Source organism: Leuciscus leuciscus (assembly GCF_965113295.1).
Source record: "Leuciscus leuciscus genome assembly, chromosome: 2".
Taxonomy (NCBI): domain Eukaryota; kingdom Metazoa; phylum Chordata; class Actinopteri; order Cypriniformes; family Leuciscidae; genus Leuciscus; species Leuciscus leuciscus.
The window spans coordinates 28,304,255-28,324,301 of NC_138726.1; the positions used below are offsets into that span (position 1 = coordinate 28,304,255).

Genomic DNA, 20,047 nt, shown 5'->3' on the forward strand with positions numbered 1-20,047 from the left:
TGGTTTAGTTTTTATTAACACTTTTACAGTACAACAGTGACTCAGTGAAGGAAAAACATGCTGATCCAGAACATTATGGAATAGAATTTCCCAAAGACGCAACACATATGAGTGTTTCTGACAGACAGGTCAGAGCCTTGGCCGCATGAAAACATAACCAGTTCAAACGTTTCTTCATGGTGATAAAAACCATATGGATGTCAGTTACACAGCTTAAATAAGCATTTGCACAACTCGCAGGCCAGCTCTGCACACCCGGCTGACTATGAAAATAATTAGTGTGCGAGCTGGAGCCCTTGTGGTGGCTAAGCTCACAGCTAACAACCCCCCGAAGAGCTTCTGTGCGAGCCCCCCTCAAGGTCTGTGTGTATGGAGAGTCTAGAGGGACAAACACAACTGTGGCTTTTCAACAATGCTCTTTCTCCCATTGCTGCAATGTTTACTTTTAGCAATAATGGAAAAAAGAGCTTTGTAAATTAGGTAAATATATGACGACCTCTTGATAATTGTATTTTATAGCTTTGCATTTGCTTAAAGGGGAGGGGGGAAAAAGGGTATTTAAGATTATGGACAGACAGGAAGTGAAATAAGCAGATAATCAGTGTCTTTGAAGGAATATACTGAGGGGGGAAAAAGTGTGAAAAAGCCAAGTAACATGTATAATTAAACATGAACTTTTGAAGTAGAAACTGAAATAGTATTTTCTTGTAAAACTTACTTCTACAAACTTTGTTTTATTTACAATTTCTATTTTCATAGTGATAGGTTTCAATGAGTGAAATATATATATATATATATATATATATATATATATATATAGTGCGTGTATAAATATATATATATAGTGCGTGTATGTATATATATATATATATATATATATATATATATAATTTAAAAAATTTAAGAAGTCTCTAATGCTCAACAAGGCTGCATTTATATGATCAAAATACAGTAAAAACAGTAATAGTGTTATATAAAACGTTATATTTTACATCTGATACTTTATATTATATTTGTTATACTGTTTTATATTTTTATTTATTTTTAGGAAAAAATGTAATTTATTCCTGTGATGGCAAAACTGAATTTTCAGCATCATTACTTCAGTGTCGCATGATCCTTCAGAAATCATTCTAATATGCTGATTTGCTGGTCAAGAAACATTTCCTATTATTACCCATGTTGAAAACAGTTTTGCTGCTTATAATTTTTTGGAAACCATGATATTTTTATTTTTATTCCATCAATCCTTGCTTCTTTTTTTCAATCCTACAGCTCTGTAAATATTTCAGCTGGTCATCTGTATGTGTGTGGTGTGAAGTGTCATTTAGTCAGGTAAAGTGCAGCAGGGTAGACTGTTAGAGGTGAAGAAGAGTGAGGGGGCAGATGGAAGAGTGTAACTGTAATGGGATGTGAAAGGGAGACACCGATAACTAATGTGCTTCCTGTGTTCTCCCCTCTTACTTGTCATCTCTCCCTCTTTCACTCAGAAAGACCATCTCTCGGTTTCTGGATATGCGTGAGTGTGTGTGTGTCCAGTGAGTATTTGCTGATATGTGTGAGATGATGATGATGATGTGTCTACTTGTATGTGAAAGAGTAAAAAGAGAGTGTGTGATGAGAAGGAAATGAGAGGTGACTGAGACGTTCACTTAGCAGACAGAATTATATTAACAGTGACAGACACCTTTCTATGCATATCAGCAGTCTGTGTGTGTGTGTGTGTGTACTCCTTTCGCTTTGGTCTGTGTGTCTGAATTTTCGTGCATATGGTCCTTCTCATGTGTAATTTCACTTAATGTCTTTGATGAGCTTGTTATTTATGCAAAAGTTACTGGGTGTGACTAGACTGATTCTTGTCTTTGGCACAGGTGGATTAGAGATGCATCTGTATGAGAGAGTGAATGCATGAATATGAGCAGTATGACTTAAGATGAGGTGATTTGGCACTGACCTGAATTAAATCATATACAAGCGTTATCCATCTGATTCTTTGGGATATTCACTTCTCTAAAAAAGGAAAGAAAAAAAAACAGAACAATTAAAAGTAACTTCAATAATGTGTTGTGATTCATAGTGTTATCAAGCCATAAATACAGTATATGTGTATATATGCATCCTTGCTGAAAAAGTTACAATAGTAACTGAGACGTTCCCTATCTGTCAGTCACTTTGACGTGGTGTTGATGACTGACCCTAGGGGTCCCCCGGGGAAAATGCCACAACAGCTGAACCGTGTTGTAAGGTTTTTGCTGTACAGATGTTGGCAAGCCCGGTGTGCCGGGTAACAAGCGCACTCGCAACCTACCAATGACCCACTTAAGCCATGTAGTCCTTCGTACCACACAGGGACATATAGGACAGTACTTACGATAGGGTCTATTCAGTCAATCTTTTGATCTTTTCTCTCAAACGCAGCGACTGCCGGCAGAGATGGAGCTCTGCCTAGGGGAAGACACAGGTTTACCATTAGGGAAACATTATATGGGAATACTATCAGGGAATAACTACATATGGAGCAACTAGCCCAAGTATACGGACTGGCCTGAAAAGGGCATGCATCATGAGTTCTGTCAGGACCCCTATCGTCAAAGAGGATTAAGAATAAGCATACAGTTTGGATTGGCTGTATGATTCTGTTCTGGGCAAGAACTCCCTGCCCCATCCATGAAGTCTAGTATGGATAAGAGCAGGGAGAGCAGCGATAACCCCCCTTATGGTAACATAACAGAACAGAACCAACATAAAGGTATTGTGATATCATTAATGTTCTTAATGACAATAATTTAATGTAACAATATAATTCAAGAAGAATTAGTCTGATTCGAAGAGGAATATCAGAAGGCCAAGTCCTGACAGGACGAGAGGAGGAGCTGGGGATGGAGGAGCGTAATTCGCTCCTGAGCCACATGATAAAGCTGCTGATAATACTGAATGGACCTTATATATAGGGATGCAGTGATATTCCAATAGGTAGACATGGATCAGCTGAGAGTCAGCTGATACAAGCTTGACTAGCGTGACCTCCCAGAACTAACACTACGCTTGATTTCTGTCAGGAACGCTATCGTCAAAGATGATAAAAAAATTTGCATACAGTTTGGATTGGCGGTATGGTTCTGTTCTGGGCAAATACTCCCTGTCCATCCATGTAGTCTAGTATGGATAAGAGCAGGGAGAGCAGCGATAACCCCCCAAAACAAAATCATATTCTAACACCCCCCAACCACTAACTGACTGCAAAATCTTAATGCCCTTTTTTTTCCCCTTCTCTCATACTGGGTACTGGAAAAAGTACGACTCTGACACTGGAAAACTAAGACAGATAAAAAGACTACATTTTGGAAAGGAGCAGCATTTCCCTCTGAAATAGCAGACTGGGGGCAGCGTTCCCCTTACATGATGGGAGTAGCAGCGAAGGGGTGCTCTTCTGTTACAAGCAGCTGAGAAGAGCAGGATGTCCCTTCTGTTTGCATCACTAAATCATTATTTTCATTATTATACTTGATAGGTTTAAGCATAGCATGTTGGCAGTGACAGGCATGTTGCCAATGACAACAGATAAGTAATGCATATTGTCAATATGATTGCAAGCTATGCAAAATGAGCATGTTGCCGAAAACAACTAGGTCTCTCACCATTGACCAGATCCCTCACCTTCCTCATGATCATTGATGCCCCACGAGGTGAGATCTTGCAAGATCTCACCTCGTGGGGCATCAATGATCATGAGGAAGGTGAGGGATCTGGTCAATGGTGAGGGACCTGGTCAATGGGGTACCTGGTCAATGCCTACATCAGCTTTAAGAAACACTTATGTTGGCGAATTCTCCGGAAATGGATCAGGTCAGAAGGGCCATCTTGACAGAGAGGTTACTTAGCTCTACTGACTCCAAGGGCTCAAAAGGAGCTCTCTATAGCAAGTATACAGATAGATCCCATGAGGGAACAAGGTAGGGGCCCAGGAGGATTTAACCTCCTGGTGCCCCTGAGGAATCTGATTATCAGGTCATGCTTCCCTAAAGACTTACCATCCACTGCATCATGATGTGCTGCTATGGCAGCCAGATACACTTTCAAGGTGGAAGGGGACAGCCTGCCCTCCAACCTCTCCTGCAGGAAAGGAAAGCACTGACCTGACTCTGCATCTCTGTGGGTCTTCCCCTCAGGAAGCACAAAAGTTAGCGAAATTAAAGTGACTCCTTAAAGTGGAGTCACTTTAAGGCACAGGCCCGCCTCGTAGAGGGGGCTGTCGCAAGGTAACATGAGCTCCAAGAACCAAGTCCAGGTGGGCCAGTATGGCGCAACCATCAAGACTTGTTCTTCGTCCTCCCTGACTTTGCACAACGTCTGTGCAATCAGGCTCACTGGGGGAAACGCATACTTGCAAAGGCCCAGGGGCCAGCTGTGTGCCAGCGCGTCCATGCTGAGGGGGGCCTTGGTCAGGGAATGCCACATCGGAGGATTCCTAGGAGTCTCCACTCCCCCTGAAGAGAGACGGCTGCCATGTTGGGAAGCCACGTTTCCCCATCCTGTGGCTGTGGGTGTACTGGAACACCTACCTTGCTCCGTAAGCCACAACTGGAACTGGCCTGTGATGGCTGAGGAAGCTGCACATCCTCTGAACTTGCCACACTGACCTGTGCGGGGGGTTGTGTGAGTCGCGTCCGAACATGAGGTGGTACGCCAGTCATCATGGTGGGGCTGAGAATTATGTGTCCCAGATAATGTGGAGGTTGCTCTTTCTTTAAAAATGTGGGTCCCAGTGCCACTTTGACGAGTGGTGGAACAAAAAGAAAATGAAACCAAAGATTCTGCTCTGCGGCCGGGCTGTGGGCTCAGGCTGCAGCAGAGCTGATGTGAGGGAATGAATGAGGAGATGATGACATTGGCGGCCTGTAGGTGGCGGTGGAGTCACGCCCAGGGAGGATGTGATTAATCGCCTCTGTCTGCTTCTGGACTGGTGGGCAAAGTCCTTGACAGTGTCCCCGAAGAGACCACTTTCTGGGATTGGGGCGTCAAGAAAACGGACCTGTGTACCTCCCTCATCTTTGCAAGGTTAAGCCAGAGATGGCGCTCCTGGACCACTCAGAGAGCGAAGTCGGTCGCCTAGTGCAGTTCCTGTATCAATCCCGGCTCAGAACTACCCTCGTGCTTTGGCCTGATAGACCTCAGGATGGCCATGGCATGAAGGGCGGAGGTGGCCTGTCCAGCAGCACTGTAAGCCTTCACCATTAGAGCCGAAGTTAACTTACGGGCCCTGGATGGGAGTTTGGGACGATTCTGACAGGTGGCGGCATTTTGCAGGCATAAATGCACCACAACCGCATGCTCCATCTGTGGAATGTCCATATACCTTCTGGTCGACCCACCATCAAGAGTAGTGAGGGTGGAAGAACTTGTAAAGCAAGATCGGCCGTGAAAGGTGCCCTCCACAACCTGGTCAGCTCTTCATGCACTTCTGGGAAGAAAGGGACTGGGGCCGGGCATGGCTGTGAGTTGCATTCCAAGCCCAGATACCAATCATCCACCCACGAAACGTTCGGGACAGGGAGGAGGATTCCGCTCTAGTCCGATGTTCGCGGCGACTTGGGCAAGGATGGCTGCCAACTTTGCATCAGACTCAGACTGAGCTACCGCACCAGAGGGTGGGAGTCCAGCTGATTCCTCAGCATCGGAAGGCATAAACCCATCCTCTGATGCTGCTATCGATAGTTTTTTTTCCTCATCCAGAGTCCCAAATGAGAAGTCAGATGCACCACCAAAGTCATCTGGGAACTCCACCGAGCGCAACGTGCTAGAAGAGTAATGGGATTGACCTGGTGGAAACACTCCCATTTCCCTCATATTATTCTCAGCCCTAGCCACATAAGGTCCGGGATGAGCAACTGAGCTGACTTACCAGAAAAGAGAGTTGTGATCGCAACTTTGCCATGGTCATGTTCTCACAATGAGGACATGTGCCATCTACAAATGCTGTCTCAGCGTGGGTGAGACCCAAACACTTGAGGCAGCGATTGTGACCGTCCGAAGCTGAAAGACATCGACCGCATCCAGAAACATGGAAAGGCATCTTTAAAAAGAAGTTCTCCGTCTCCCTTTTATACCCATATGTTCCGGGGAGTGGCATGCAAATTCCACTCACTAATTCTCACTGGAGTATCAGAGGTGTTTGGGGCTCCCAACTTCGACCCCTAGTGTCAGTCATCGACACCACACACCACACTCGGAACAGTTTTTTTTTACATTATTATTAATAATAATAATAATAATAAATGTTTCTTAAGCACCAAATCAGAATATTAGAATGATATCTGAAGGATCATGTGACACTGAAGTGCTGGCTACTGAAAATGTAGCTTTGCCATCACAAATTACATTTTAAAATATATTCAGAAAAGATATTTTAAATTGCAATATTTCACAATAATACTGTTTTCACTGTATTCAGATCAAATAAATGCAGCCTTAGCAAGCATAAGAGACATAATAAATAATAATTTTTAAAAAACATAAAATTTTACCGCCCCAAATTTTTGAACAGTAGTTCAAATATAGAGAGATTTTATTGATTAAAGAACAGAATTAAAGAAACAAAGCAATAGAGACACTAAATGTCTTTGTTACAATATATAATGTCAAGTCAAAGCAGGCTGCATACCTACTAATAATATAAGAATGTTGTATTTTTTTTGTATTTTTTTTCAGTAAAGGCATTAAGAGACCTACCACTGGTTCTCCAATGATGTGCAGTAGTGTAAAATTGCTGTGTAAGAGTGGAGAGCTGTTTTGCAGAGGAGTTTGGAGCTCTGTTACCTTCTCACCTGCTTTTAAAAATAGAGACAAAGAGGTCACAAAGCTGAATTAATGATATGATTATAGTGTCCACTTAATACTGGTTACCATGGAGCCAACCGCTCATAGATCATGATCCAAGTCTGAGCATCTGAGACTGACATTATGATGGAGGCCTTTATTTTTACTCACAGACTGAAGCATTGTAATTATGGATAGAAGTATTACGAACCATTTGTGGGCTGGTTTATTTTTTTCTGCATGTAGTTAAAAGCATGTAGTTATTCACATTAATGAGTTGAAAACAATTTCTGTTATTCAAAGAAGATATTGATGTACTATATCAGATTTTGTTTTTTTCTATAGAGAAAAAAAATACATATTGTGGAGCTTATATCAGCACTACAGGGAATAAATACCTCACATTAACCCCTGAAATCAAAAGCTTTTCTATTTTCTTTATTTTCAGTCATGAAAAACGACCGTAATCAAAATGTAAAGCACAACTCGCTTTTACAACTAAGTGCTTTTCCCCTTTCTCTCTGAAAAGCCTGGCCTCTGCCCAAGAGAAAGCTAGACTTTTATGTCCAACATTAATTTGCTCAGATCAAACCATTTTGCAGACACTTTGCATGACATTTGGCTGGGGAACACAGTACTAAAATACAGCTGAACACTGGCCACAATGAGCCCAGGAAAACCAGCAGGCTTCATTTCATTTAGTCATTACACACGCAGTGTGAGCCTATTCTGTATTATTGCCATTGTATTCACGGTTTTGAATTGTTGGAAGCGTGTGCGCACACATAGAGATCATGCACCGTGTCTTGTACCTAACGTGTAATTAATGTACTCATTTAATTAGTCACCTTCCTGTGCGCACATACACACAAACACAGACACAAACCATCTCCTATAGTAGATCTGAGGAAGTATTTCTTTCATTTACCATTTTATTATTATTATTTATTTAGCCCTGGTGATTGTGAACTCATACATTTGACCTTTGACGTGCACTTCTTTTTTAGAATTCCCTTCCTCCTGCACCTGTTATAGACTCGTACAAACTGAGCCCTGTTTGAATCTATGATGGTTAGATGAATGATTAACTATTATCAGGTGTGAGACGCATCACTTCCTGCTTATAAAGAGGACAGTTTCTCCATATCAGATCCCATTTCAGAAGGGAAAACCTTCTCAGATAACTCACACACGTTAGAATTTGGACCCAGTGAAATGCTTTTCTAGGTAAAAATAGAACTCATATCACTGGCAATACCAGCCAAAATAGCTACTATGAATGATATGTTTCATTTTGAGAATTTTCTAATTTGATTTTAATTAAATACAAGGTGCTGAAATCACATCATGCTTTTATCACATTTGCATGTTAAATCAAACTCCTTTCTGATACATTCTGTGCCAGAGTATTTTAAACATGCCCTTGATAACTCTCAGATGGACGTAAGGAGAATATGTGGAAGTGCTGATTTACACTGGCAGGAAACATACAGTAGCCAGCTCACAAGTGTCACTTCTTCTAGCGTCTGGCTTTATCCACAGGAATGCTAATCATTGGGCTGTAAAGGCGAGCCTCTGGGTGCACTTTGTGTCTCTCATTGTAAACCAAGTCAGCCAGGAGTCAACATGATGACATCTGATTGTGTGTGTGTGTGTGTGTGTGTGTGTGTGTGTGTGTGTGTGTGTGTGTGTGTGTGTGTGTGTGTGTGTGTGTGTGTGTGTGTGTGTGTGTGTGTGTGTGCGCACTGATATGGGTATTTGAATTTGTCTTCTGATCAGATTTTTATTCAAAAGCAATGTGTCACATTGTTCAGCTGTAATATGATTATTGGTTCTACTGAGTGGGATCTTGTTTTATTTTTTTAGTCTGCCTATCAATCTATCCATCTATAAATAAATATGATATAATTAGCTTGAAATTGCTATAGCAACACACACACACACACAGTGTACAATGGGGCTAAAGGCACACCTTAAGAAAAGGGGGGTAAAGGTTTAAGGGGTTAAACCTTCTCAGATAACTCACACGTTAGAATTTGGTTTTCAAGGTAAAAATAGAACTCATATCTCATATGTATGTATGCATGTATGTATGTGTATGTATGAAAATAATTCATAAAAGTAGTTTAAAAAATGTATAAATGTATGAGGTGGCAAGGTGGGCTGTTTAGCCCACACATGGGGTAAAATCAGCATGGGGCCAAAGACACAAAGTATTGATACACATTCTTCAGCAAAATTAATGTTTTAATTAACTTTAGCAAAGTATGTACTATTTTATGTTTATTTTGATAAATAAAATAATATTTTTTTGTTCAATAGATATACTGTAATTAAAATATGTTAAGATAAAAATATATTTTAAAAAATACAGAAACACAATTATTTTAAAAAGTAAAGATTCTAAAAGCATTTAAGGAAATACCATAATAATTTAATATAGATTTACAGTAGTAATAATACATGAATGAATGAATGAATGAAGTATTTATATACATGATATTTTCTATATGGTATGATTAATATCATATTTTTTAATATGATGGTTGCATTATGGTGATTATCTCTAAGGTAGACATCTGAATCTAACCATCCCATGTCAACAAATGGAAAAGTCAACCAGCTATTTCCTATCATGTTAATTATTGTGCCTTTCGCCCCAAAAGCAGGGGCGCCTTTTACCCCAAATACCAAACTTTAAATTTTTCCATTATTGAAAAACTGTTTCTTTAATTACCTTGAACAAAACAGAAAATCATTAACAAGACCTTTGTTTGTACATTTTAAAAAACATCAATTATTAGATCAAATTAGCACAGAATCAACTTTCTGCCCGCGATCACGTCAAGGATCAGCCAAATTTCCACGTGCATCTTAAAAAGCAGATGTTTTGGAAAGTGCTGCAGCAAGTTTGTGCCGTCTAGTGGTTCAGAGGAAAATAAAATTAAAGGCGCCTTTTACCCGGGTGTGCCTTTAACCCCATTGTACCCTATCTACACTGACCCGATCAGATTTCTTTATGATAAAATTAGTGACTTGTCCCTACTGTAAGTGTATTTATATCCAACCCGATCTCACAGAAAAACGTAACTATTTTACGAGGTGGTGATTCCAAATGAATTTGTCCAATGCGAATGTGAAAGTATAAGCATGAAGGTCCATCCCTAACCCCACCCCTAAACATACCCATCACTGGGGCGTAAGCAGAACGTATGAAAACGTACACATTCATACAAATAAGCCACCAATTCGCCAAAACGTAAAATAGTTACAAATTGCCATGTGATTGTGTTGATTCATTCTTATCCCTTTTCTCTCACTTTATCTCTCTGTCATTAGACTCTCCTAGAGTGTTTCGAGGTGAGGCTTCTGCTTAGGAGGGCTGAAAAATAGATGGAGCAGAGAATGTCAGCGTAAGATAAACACCAGCATAGTGAAGTGGCTCTCACACGGTTGACAAGACAGCAGAAAGAGAGAGGGAAAGAGGAAGAAAGGTTGATCTTTTAGGCCAGATGTGGCTAATCTTTTTTTTTTTTTTTTTTTTTTTAGCACTCCTTACTTGTTTGTAAACCCTTATAATGTTGTTCCATAACTTCTAATCTCCCCCTCATTCTTGTGTCACAGTTACCATGTCTTTTCTTAGTTTCCAGAGTCTGATTTCCAGGGTGGGGTCTTTTGACAGGTGGCTGATGGAAGTTTTTGTGTTTAATGGGGAAGGAAGTCCGACAGAGAGAGGTTGTATCAGCGTTACATCACATTTAATTAATAAAGCAGGCCTGCGCAAATACACAAAAAAAGTGTGATTAATGGATTAATGTCATCGCTGGCACACAGCCGTAGCATTAATGGCCGCATGGGGTAAACACACAAACACACTCTGAGGCGCTTTATCTCTCTACATCACTTAATGCATTCGATTCTTCATTATGAATAGAAAAAGGTAAAACAGCCACAATAAAAAAAGAATGTCATTTGCGGAAGGGAAAAACGGCCAAGTGGAATGTAAAAAGACAGCAGCTATATTTACAGCAGTATAATGACAGCAAGTTATAAAAACTCATTTTGGATTATACCATTCCAGCTCAGTCACAATCAGTGACTCATCCCAATCCCTGAATCATGACACTCATTCCAATGGATATAGATTGTGCTCTCTAGTAATATCAACCTCATGGGAGCAGAATACTGGGAGGAAACCCAGTCAGGAAGCCAGAATGAGTCAAGCTCCATCTGCTCTATAAAAACACACATATGCCTTGATTGGAACACTGGATTTTACGAAACAATATATGGTTGCGTTGAATTCTGCTTTTCTTTAAAGAATCCCTGCACTCGAAACATCTTCTTTTACACAAAAACAAGTGATAAATAATATAAAAAATATTATATTTTGGTCAATTAAATCTCAGCAATGCCAGTGTCTTCAAATAATGATAGCCTTGTTTGATGGTCAGTTCTGTTGACCTTGAAGGTCTGCATTTCAGAGCTCACTTGCATCATTATTAGCGCTAAAACCGAGCCGGGGCTATTAGTTATTCCGTTAGGAGCTGTGAGCCGGGCTGGCCGTGTTTGTCTGGTTTTCATTGGGGTAAACATTTGTTCCAGTTGTAGATGTTGTGCGGCAGGAACATGAATCAGGGACGAGAGGCGGAAAGAGCTCTGACAGCTGCAGCTCATTACCACCACCATTACTGCTATAGGGGGCTGCTGGGGGAAATTCCTCCTTCCAGGGAAAACGTTCCTGTTTACCATACAGCGCCGTGGATCAGGTCCCGCACACAGAGATGCAAGGCAATCACATGCAGGCTTATTCCCACACACAAAATGAATGAAAATGTGCCATTTTGCACACACACACACACACACACACACACACACACACACACACACACACGCACAAGTTCTTATATCCATGGTCACGCTCAAATACGCACACACACTCGCTTCCTCTCCCACGCACATCATGTGCACTCTCACGCACTAACAATCAGTCTTTATTGTGAGCTGATACTAGTACCTCCGCCCCAACCACTCCATGTCCCTCACACACATGCTCACATGTTCCTTCAATCACAACTGACTCATGCCTGCTTTACGTCATTCCGTCCAATCAGACTGAGTTCCATGGGCCCATTAAAGTGAAAGTTGTTTTCTTTTACTTGGTCATTCTTTCACCACTACATCAAAGTCAAACATTCACTCATAATCAAGCTCTTCACCCACATCTGCTCATTTATTGTATAATCACAGTCACCCATCATATATCTCCTGCACAAACACACACCGCAAATCTTTATCTCACTCAGGAGCTTCAATCACTGTCTGTTTCGGCAATGATAATCTGCAGAAAATGCTTTCAAGATCAAAAAACTGCATACAGTCAATAATGGTGCTGACATCAAACCAGGAAACTATTGAGCTAAACCATGTAATTTGAACTGATTTCTTTGGTATGTAGCCTAATTGCTGTGAATTAAAATAAGATAAAAAAAAAGACCATAATGGCCTACTTGCGTATCATTTTATATGTTTATTCAAAAAAACCTACATACAAAATTGAATACACCTCTGTGTTGAGCATGTCTTCATTTCTGCATTAAAATTCATTTTTATATTTTTAGGTGTAGAGTCAATTTTAAAATATCAAATGTCTTGATTTTTTTTTTAAATCACATAATTTGTGCTTGTGGCTCATGTGACTCCCCAAAAATGTAATAATATAAAAAAAATAAAAAAATTACTTTCTTTAAAAAAATAAATTAAAAAATATAATAATAATAATATTATATATATATATATATATATATATATATATATATATATATATATATATATATATATATATATATATATATATATATATATATATATATTAACTTTTCTTCAAATTGGTATTAAGAAATTTTTTTTATAAATACTATATGTAACCAACATCATCATTTACTCACCCTCATGTTGTTTAATCTGTATACAGAAAATAATAATTTGAAGATTGTTGGTAACCAAATAGTTTTGGTCACCACTGATTTCCACTGTAAAAGAGAGACATTTCTCAAAATATATTATTTTATGTTCCACAGAAGAGAGAAAGTCATCAAGGTTTGGAATGACATGAGGGTAAAATGATGACAACATTTTTAGGTGAACTATTTTGAGTCAACTATTTATTTAAACTTGATTAAATTGTTTTTATTATTATTATTATTATTATTATTATTATTATTGTGTGTGTGTGTGTGTGTGTGTGTGTGTGTGTGTGTGTGTGTGTGTGTGTGTGTGTGTGTGTGTGTGTGTGTGTGTGTGTGTGTGTCTTTATCATATATAGACTTCTTTATATTTGTTGTTGACCCTCACATCAAACCTCTGAAGTAACACATTTCTCCCAAATGTTCCTCATCTTCCAATCTAACCTAAACCTGATTTGGCTTTAATGACCAAAACATAAGCTACAACTGATAGAACTGGGCAATGTTTTAATTTTTTTCCGCTGCTCTCCTTGAAAGCATAAATCAAAAGAGATGAAAAAGCATCACGTGTTTTGACTGCTCCCTCCTTCTCTGACCTATGCCAATTTTTATCTCAACCTGCTTTAACTTTGTAGATCAGACTTTAATTTTGAAGCGGGTCTGTGGGACAGTGATGAATTGGATATATCAAGCAGGGCTTAAATTACCCTCTCCCTGGTGGCAGAGGATGGGAAGGTGCCGCAGAAAGAGGTATGAGAGTAGGGAGGGGGGGCGCTCCATGACCTAGTAACAGGCAGAGAAAGAGGGCTGGTCAGCACTTGCCCTCTCAACCCTGCAAGCTAGCACACCCAGAGAGAGAGAGAGAGAGAGAGAAGAGCAGCCCCCAACACTTAAGGTTCCTCTTCTGAGGAAGAAGGACATACCAGAGTGTGAGACACACATCAGCAGTAAGAGGCAGAGGAAATATCGTTCCTCTCTGAAGAGGCCAGCAGTCCTTTTCTTCCTCTGAGGGCACTTTAAATTTCAGGGCTGAACAACAATTGTGAGCCAAACTAGACGCATGGTGAACCAGTTCTAAACACGTTCTAATTACCTATAGTACACAGTATACATATAAGACTCATACGATACCCTAGAAGAGATCAGACTTTAGACACTTTTAGGCCAGTGTTTTAATTGGCATGATGCTTTTGTATTTACACCATGTTTTTATATCTGGCTATATTGCACATTTTAAATGGCTTTGATCTGTACTGCACTGCAAGTTACCTATAATCAGATTACAATTCATTTTCAATGAGAGTGTGGAGCAAAAAAGAGAGTGAGCGCAATGTAAAACTGCCACAGATGAGTGATATAGAAAAATATTCCGTGTGTCAAATGTGGGATCTGCTATATCTAGAATAGGCTTTTGCTGCTTACTACTGAATAAAAGTTTTGCCTCTCCTGAGTAGATCTCTCTGATGCCTCTTTACACACACTACTAGGAACAAGTGTGCCGTGAAGATGCGTGGTGCAGGAGAGCGTGAGCTCCAGAAGCGGGAAATCTCTAGCTCTAATTACGACACATGCTTTTTATAGCTGGCCAGGATCTAGTCCTAGCCATTATTTTCAGAGGGCAAGGTTACAGTAAAGATATTTGCCCTCTTCAAACCACAAAAATGAGTTGGGTACCAAGCTGAGCATGTTCTGTGTAGGTCTAGCCTGATCTGACCCTGGTCTAGCACAGATGGGTCTCCTAGTCTCATGGGTGGTGTCACCATATATTAACCTTTATTCATAAGAGATGTTCCTTGAAACAATGAGCGCCTGCTGCTGCCCTGAGCCTAACCTGTGTATCTTATCCTGTGCTGCATGTTGTATTTTATATTGTATTGCATTGTAAATGGTTTTGTGTTTAATGTTGGGAGCAACTCAAATCCCAGGTTAGAGCAGTCTTACGTGGCCAATAAACCCCAACTTTAACTTCGATACTATATTGATCACATCAAACTGTTAGTAAACATAATAATATAAACATGCTAGTCTGTATGATAACTGTATAAATATTCAACAATGGTTTCAGTAATGCTGATCACACTTTAAAAAGTAGTAATGTGATCTATAACTATTAAAGTAATATATGTATATGTGAGTATGTATGTATATATATGCGCTATTAAGCTATAAATGAATTACCCTTAAGTCATTTTTCATGGCTTAAACTGAAAAAACACGCACGCGCGCGCACACACACACACACACACACACACACACACACACACACACACACACACACACACACACACACACACACACACACACACACACGTTTCCATGTTTTATGGGGACTGATTTTTATACTATACAAACTATATATTCTATTGTATATTCTACCATCACAAAAAACGTTCTGCATTTTTACATTTTCAAAAAAACATCATGCTGTATGTTTTAAAAGCAGTTTTCCTCATGGGGACCAAAAGATGTCCCTACAACGACAAAAATTGCTGGTATTACTACCATTGTGGGTCCCCACAAAGTAAGGGTTTACCAGGACCACACCCACTCATGGTTTCGCTATCTTTGTGGTGATTATTGCATAATGATTTTTATACTGTACAAACTGTATATTATATCCCCTTACACTAACCCTACCCATCACAGAAAACTTTCTGCATTTTTACATTTTCAAAAAGCATCACTTAGTATGATTTATAAGCCATTTTCCTCATGGGGACACAAGGACAAGGATTTTGGATTTTGCCATCTTTTCCCATTTTGTCCCCATAATACAGGCAAAACACACACACACACATGCACGAATGCTTTCCTTTAGCATTGTAAGGGAGGTTAAACATGCGGTTATATGCACCTGATAGTTCTCACTGTAGAAACATCTCAATCCTGCTTATGCTATACCTCAATATAAAATGCCTCCAACCTAATGATATCACTGATAGGACAACTAATGTTAAATTAATAGTTAGCTTAGCTAGTCAAAAGAACTACAGAATGACTGAATTCCACATAATAAACAGACTAACTAAACTTAACAGTCATTCATTTGAGCAGGAGTAAAAATCATGGTTTTCATGTCGTATGTCGCGTTTGTTACTTGGCACTGCTTTATGTGATCGTACTGAGATTCTGGATGAATTGCGATCACAAAATGGAAAACAGGTGTTAAACTGGAGAGGGATTATGAAGCGTCTGGAATTGTGTTGAACTTTTGCATTTAGCACAATGAGACAGTCAATTCATCCAATGTGATTTTTTTTTAAATTATTTATTTTTCTAGCTTTACAAATGGGCTGAATTCATTTAAGTTGTTATACGCTCTTGACGTATTTTCCCCCTCAAAGTATTATGCCACCTCGCAAGATTTTTGCGTAAAAAGAATGAATCACTGCGTATTTCTTCACTATTCAACTTATGTGCATGGCACTAATTACGAATGCTTAGATGAAAGAAAAAAAAAAGTTTTTTTTTTGTTGTTTTTTTTGACGCAAAATGTCTAACAAAAGAAAGATGTGTAGACTAATGAAGAAAAAGACAAACGAACAGAAGTTCACATGCCTGTAAAATAGTGCGCAAAAAAATAGCACTTTCCCTCACGTTTACGTTCTCTTCTTTAATTTCGTGCTTGCATCGGACACTTTTGGAAACCAGACTGAATGAACTGACAGAGCTGAGGCTGAAATTTGGATTAGTTTGGGCAAATTAAATAAATTAATCTCCGGTATTTAGACATCTGTGTAATTAAAATAGGCTGGAACTTTCCAATAAAGTATTAGTTTAGACTATAAAACGTATAGGATAAATATACGTGTATGATTAAAGTCATGTTGGGGTAATGCTCAAGCTTTAATGACTTGGATCCACTGGGGCTATTTCAGACTTTGCTCTCGGTTTAAAGGTAAAAACGAACTCTCAAATTTCTCCGACTAGTGAAAGCTCCACTAATATGTGGAGGAAAAAAAATAAAAAATAAAATAAAAATAAAACACACACACACACACACACACACACACACAAAACCCCACATATTTAAGACTTTTTTTTTTCTTTTTTTTCTAGCACGTGGTGATTTATATTTTTCTGAATGTCAAAGTTCTAATGACTTTTTGGAGAATAAGACCGTATTTTCACATCGTAATGTGTGTTCTTGTTCAGATTACACAAGCATTATTTTTTTTCTTATTCAACTAGAAATTGTATGTAATAAGTTATTTCTTTAAACTGAACTAACAACAGTTTATAAAGCAGGAATGTTTTAACAAAGCCACCATGAGCATATTGCGGCAAATAAAACATAGTAGCGTTCCTGTTGTCTTCAGCGCATGTGGCAATTAAAATGAGCCTCCAAGTGGTATCTGAATAACTCATTATTTATGATACAAACATTCTTTCTTTCTCTTTCTCATCATATATGCAAAAACAAAATGAGACCAACATTCCCAGAAATTAGGATATATTAATTTAATAGCAAAGGGTTCATTAAAGTAAAAAGTTTATCTTTGTTTTAAGAATAATGTTCAAGTTCATTCACAGTCTTAGAAACTCTGTAATGTCATTCCCTTCTCCCTCAACAACAATAAATCACAAGTCTGCATATTCTGATATTGCCTGTCACAATTTGGCCAAAAAATGACTTAGGCAATTATGCTATGAGGCTAACGTAATAATGGATAAGTTGAAAGAAAATGAGACTTTTTAAGGTGCAAAGGCCTATGTTTCACGTTAAACAGATGCCTCTCGTTATAACATATTATTTGTTATAACAGTTAAAGACATAAAATACCAGGACAAAACAGACTCTTGAAGGATATAGGCTATACCCATTGAGGAATACACAGAAAATCAAGTGAAACACAAGACAATCACGTACCTTTTCTTCTCTTTGGACAACTGAGCACAGTGACAGTTAGTGCTGTGATTTTTGACAAAATAGTATTGTAAAACTTCCTACGTCGATGTTATTTAAAATAAAACATTTTGGGGGATTTTAGAATAAGCACATAAAAGGGGGCGGTTACAATGAACTGCGCGCTCACGTTCATGCACTCATGCAGCTGTTCTCTGTTACACACACACACACAGTACATTTTTATATAAAATTTTTAGTATATAAGTATATAAAATATATATATATAGTTTTATATAAAGATGCGATTTTCTCGTTCGTTAATTGTATAAATGTTTCAGTTTAGCTTAAGATCATTTAATCTAGGCTATATAGCTTGAAAAGAACATTTAAAGGGAGTTTGTACCTGTTTAATTGCTGTTTAAGTCTTTGAGACTAAATTAGCCACAGTTTATTTGTGCTTACATTGTAGTTTTACAGACATTCAAACTTTTAACAAAGTCGAAATTAAATTTGTGGTTTATAATTACAATTGTTTTGCACATGCTCGTACACTGAGGCCATCTGTGAAATATGGATCTATAAATAAACAGTACGGTCCAGAATAGCCTATGTTTCATATCCTTCACGCGGTAACCCATAGCAAATCAAGAAAAATACATTCACATCACTCTGCCAAATGCCATCGAGACTGAAAAGCCGGCTATCAAAAGAAAACAAGAAAGAAAGAAAAAAAAATAGCAAAACATTATTTGCATCAACTTGTTTGGGAGTTGCTTTAAGAGTTTAAGATTTTTAAATCGTTTTTTTATTTTTTTATTATACGCTACCATTACTCGTCAGTAGGATATTATTAATAGTTGTTGCTATAGATGTAGGCTAAGTAGCTAATAGAACATTCGTCCACTAAAGTTTGAAAATAGGCTACATCCTCATATAGGCTACTTGGTACAGCGGAACGATGCACCATTAGCCTAGGTAGCCTATAGCAATTGAATAAATCATTATATCTTTTACAATAAAATCGGAATGCATCCCCCATAAAACAGTGTGATCTTGCTTTATACGTCGTTTGATGAAGAAGAGAAGCTTCCCGTAGTTAAAGCGACTCCGTGCGGCGTGTGTGTGTCTGTGTCTGTGTGTGTGTGACACTGATGGATGCGCCAATGGTTAGACGGACAGATGCTTGGGCGGATCTAACGGCATGCACACACGAGTGAGTGAGATTGGGCAAAAACATCCCGGATCCGTGAAAGACTGCTCTTCCCTTTCAATCTCCCCCCGTGAGCTCGGCGCGCGGACCTTCAAGAGATTCTGGACATTCTAGTTTTAGTGAACGCTACGACTCCAACTGCCCCCTTTCGAGGGCTCGATGCGATTCCCTTTGCGGTCAGATGAGTGAGAGGAGAAGACAGTACGAGGACTTTAGGGGAAGAGGCAGTGTCTGACAACTCACCCTCACCTAGTAAACAGAGGACACAGTTCCCATCTCCCTCTCTCATCCAATACGGACAACTTTGATTCTTCACTACAAAGAGTTTACGCTTGACTCCAGTTCACGCTAGCAAAAACGAAAAATCAGCTCTTCATAACACTGTTTTTAATTGATGATGGACATATTTGGAAAATGTTGATCTTACCGTCTTAAAAAGTCCATTCTGTGAAGAAAGCGTTTGATAAGGGATTTTCGAAAGTGACATTACAGAAGAGAAAAGGCGTCTCGCAAGCGCGAGGAAGACGCGTCTGCTTCGCCCGTTGCTGTTTTTTAAATATCTGCTACGAGCCCCACAAAGAAGGCTAAGAAGTGCTATTAGCGGCCAAGAAAGTGTTTGGCAATAGCTCAGTGATCCATGCTCTCGCAGCAGCAGCTGAGGCGCAGCCCGAGTCAATCCCCTCCTTCTGATGTGCGTTATTACAAGCAGGAATACCCAATCAAACACCTATCGCATCGATTCTCTCAGCGGATTCCCAACGCGCGCGGACAAAATAAGCAAACGAGGCAGCGCGCGGGCGACAAGTCCGTCCATCTCCTCCAAGCTTTTTGTCTATTCCCCGGTTTGTTTATTATAAACGAGATGGACGTTTGAAAGGCGGTGGGCACTTGGAGTCTTTGGATTTTTACAGAAAGCTATCGGCGACAGCAGTGCAGATTTCAAAAAAAATATTTTGTATTTTTTTTTTTTTTTTTTTGTGTGTGTGTGTGTGTTGCTTTTGCGATTACTCGGACCGGATTCCTCATGGATAACACGTTTATTCAAGCTATCGAGTAAGTAAAGCTTTGCTCTATTACGTTCCTAAATCATTGATAAAGGCGACTGCTGCCTCCTTTGCAAGCGTACTACGCTTAAACAAAACATGAAGTCAGATTGTCGATTTGATACACTCCTATGTTAGTGTCAATCATTGCATATCTATAGTG

At 39.2% G+C, this 20,047-nt stretch overlaps 1 protein-coding gene and 1 long non-coding RNA gene across 2 annotated transcripts in view; one reads left to right on the forward strand and one right to left on the reverse strand.

Moving 5' to 3' along the window:
- Positions 1 to 899: 899 nt before the first annotated feature.
- On the reverse strand, positions 900 to 19,408 carry LOC309492880. Its single transcript, XR_014203739.1, has 3 exons — positions 19,269 to 19,408; positions 6,730 to 6,824; positions 900 to 2,010 (listed from the first exon to the last, which is right to left on the reverse strand). It is a non-coding gene; the product is annotated as an uncharacterized lncRNA (long non-coding RNA).
- Positions 17,907 to 20,047, forward strand: part of tshz3b (teashirt zinc finger homeobox 3b) — a 39,464-nt gene continuing 37,323 nt past the window's right edge. The window contains exon 1 of the mRNA XM_082161846.1: positions 17,907 to 19,894. The gene's annotated coding sequence lies outside the window, so the exon portion shown is untranslated. The remainder of the gene's footprint in view (positions 19,895 to 20,047) is intronic.